The 2,639-nt window shown below is 36.0% G+C and overlaps 1 protein-coding gene across 2 annotated transcripts in view; it reads left to right on the top strand.

The window, feature by feature from the left end:
- Positions 1-2,639, top strand: part of Brinp3 (BMP/retinoic acid inducible neural specific 3) — a 347,625-nt gene that overhangs the window by 240,629 nt on the left and 104,357 nt on the right. The gene's annotated exons all lie outside the window — the stretch shown is intronic.

Below are 2,639 nucleotides of genomic sequence, written 5' to 3'. Positions count from 1 at the left end.
ATTTATTAAAGATTTCTGTCTCTTCCCCACCGACGCCTCCCATTTCCCTCTCCCTCCCCCAATAAAGTCCCCCTCATCAGCCCAAAGAGCCATCAGGGTTCCCTGCTTTGTGGGAAGTCCAAGGACCACCCACCTCCATCCAGGTCTAGTAAGGTGAGCATCCAAACTGCCTAGGCTTCCACAAAGCCAATACGTGCAGTAGGATCAAAAACCCATTGCCATTGTTCTTGAGTTCTCAGTAGTCCTCATTGTCCTCTATGTTCAGCCAGACCGGTTTTATCCCAGGCTTTTTCAGACCCAGGTCAGCTGGCCTTGGTGAGTTCCCGAAATCAGGAGAAGAAGGAGAGAGAGCATGAGCAAGGAACTCAGGACCGCGAGGGGTGCACCCACACACTGAGACAATGGGGATGTTCTATCGGAAAAAGTCTCTTTTTATACATGTGAGTAGGTAGAAAGAAAGATAGAGAAAGAGTGGGGAGAGAAAAAATGTATAGTGCAATAACAATAAAAAATGTATTGTCATTTCAAACATCAGATTATCATGTGATGCTCTTCTTGTTTCTCTGCAAATCTCTGGAAGCCCTTGGGTTTCAATAGTCAGTAAAATATTTCCAGCATGTTTTGTGGGACTTCAAATTCACATGACTATCATGTCTATGCACTTTAATTGACCACCTGTTATAATCATATTTAAAACCATTTTATGTTAATGGTTGAATCATTTTCTATTATTTTTGAATATTTAGGAAGGCCTGTAATAGTATTTTCGAACAGTTTTTTTAGTAACTACATAGCCCATAATTATGTAAATCAGCTTTAGAGATATACATTTTATAATTGCCAAAATTACACCATGCAAAACTAAGATATTCCTCAAGGTAAAGCATTATATAAAATACCATGTATGATAATGTATACTAAAGCAAGCCATACAAAAATCTAATGACTAGTGAATGGTATAATTCAGTTAAAATATATTATGCATAACTAACAAAGAAGCAAAGTCAAGCATGACATTACACACAAACACATAGTATTGGAGAGAGTCAATACATTTAAGTTTATTTTTTTATCAAAATAAAGAATTATGGTGAAGCAGACGCTGGACATTGAATTCAAAGTGATAGTTTATTGTGATAAAGCTTCCATTAATCACAAAAATGTATTTGAGAATTATTGTAGACTATAGTAATAGTGTTATGTTGTGTAATTGAAAATTACTGGAGAAAACTCCTAATTTTATGATATAAAAATGTTTAAATTGCTCTGAGGGTTCATGGATATGTTACTCAGTTTGAATTAGTTACTACACAGTAGTTCTGTTATCTTAACCCTAAATGATATATCATAATCATAGTTTGTCAACTTATAGTGAAATGTAATATAAAAAGCAACAAAGACATGTTAGAAGACTTGACAACAACAAAGGCAAGGAGAGAAAATGTTAGTGAGAATGATGAATGAACACTCTGATTTTCTGCAAGTGTGTTTCCTTGGGGCATATTTATCAACTCTTGGCAGATTTCAAACCAGAGAGGCCTTCCTTGCCCTGGAAAATGTTTCTACTCCTGAGAAAATAACCTGAATAAATGTTATGGTCCAGTTAGGTTACTGTGATTGTATTGAGAATGCAAAGCAGGCAGTAAGTCTTTATATTATTTTCCTATGTTGAATCCAGATATAAAAGTTGGTGGTTAGATAGTCAAATTAATAAAGTCTGGATTATTTAAATTATGCAATGGGATTCTGAAATAGCAAACAGAAGATTTGAAATTAAATATGGTGTCGGGCGCACTCTCAGAAGGAGAAGTATGAATCAAAGCATGTTTACAACTTTGAGTCTGAATTTAGGGATTTTGAAATAATTCAGTATTGTAGTGGTTATTGGAAATAGAGGGTGTTAAGTAATGGAATGGTGACTTATTGAAGATGAAAATAGTTTCTAAAACTTGTTTGACAGATATAAAATTTTACTTGTACTTTCTTGACTGACCAAAATGCACAGCATTAAGAGATGACAACCCATAGATGCCAATTAGCTTCACATGAACACTCACAGAAACACATACACACATGAGAGAAAGAGACGACTCAGTAAGGGAGAGACAGAGAGACAAAGGGAGACACACAGAACGTGTGTATTTCTAAACCCTCTTTTCTGTTCAACAGGGTCATTTTTTCTATTTGTTAATTCTGTATTTTATTGCTTATTTCAGACTTCCAGTACCTTTGTAAGTTCCATAGTAGTATGCTTCTTTCTCTTTACTCAGGTTTCTTTAGATATTTGTCATGAATGTATGTGCATGTGTGTGTTCTATATATGGCAGAGAACTTTAGCCACAAAATCTTAAAAATATGGCTGTCTAAACCAGACATCCACAATGACAACACCTTTCGACCTTCCAGCAATCTCATAAGTCCCATTCATAGATGAAAAGCTTTAGGCAATTAATGGTTGCTGAGAGAATAGTCGTCTCCAAGAAAAGGCTGCTGATTGGTTATCAAAGCCCAAGAAGTCAGCACTCCAGCATACATTCAGGTCGAAAACACTCAATTCACCCAGCAAACTGGAAAGCCACACAAGGAAGGAAAGATGGCAGTTGCTTCAAAGCTTAAAAGTAGATTTTCCTTGTAGTTGG

The sequence above is a fragment of the Alexandromys fortis genome, unplaced genomic scaffold (genome assembly GCF_014885135.2).
Source record: "Alexandromys fortis isolate MF-2015 unplaced genomic scaffold, M_Fortis_MF-2015_v1.1 scaffold_126, whole genome shotgun sequence".
In the NCBI taxonomy this organism is placed as follows: Eukaryota; Metazoa; Chordata; class Mammalia; order Rodentia; family Cricetidae; genus Alexandromys; species Alexandromys fortis.
This window is presented reverse-complemented; position numbering and strand designations above follow the sequence as displayed.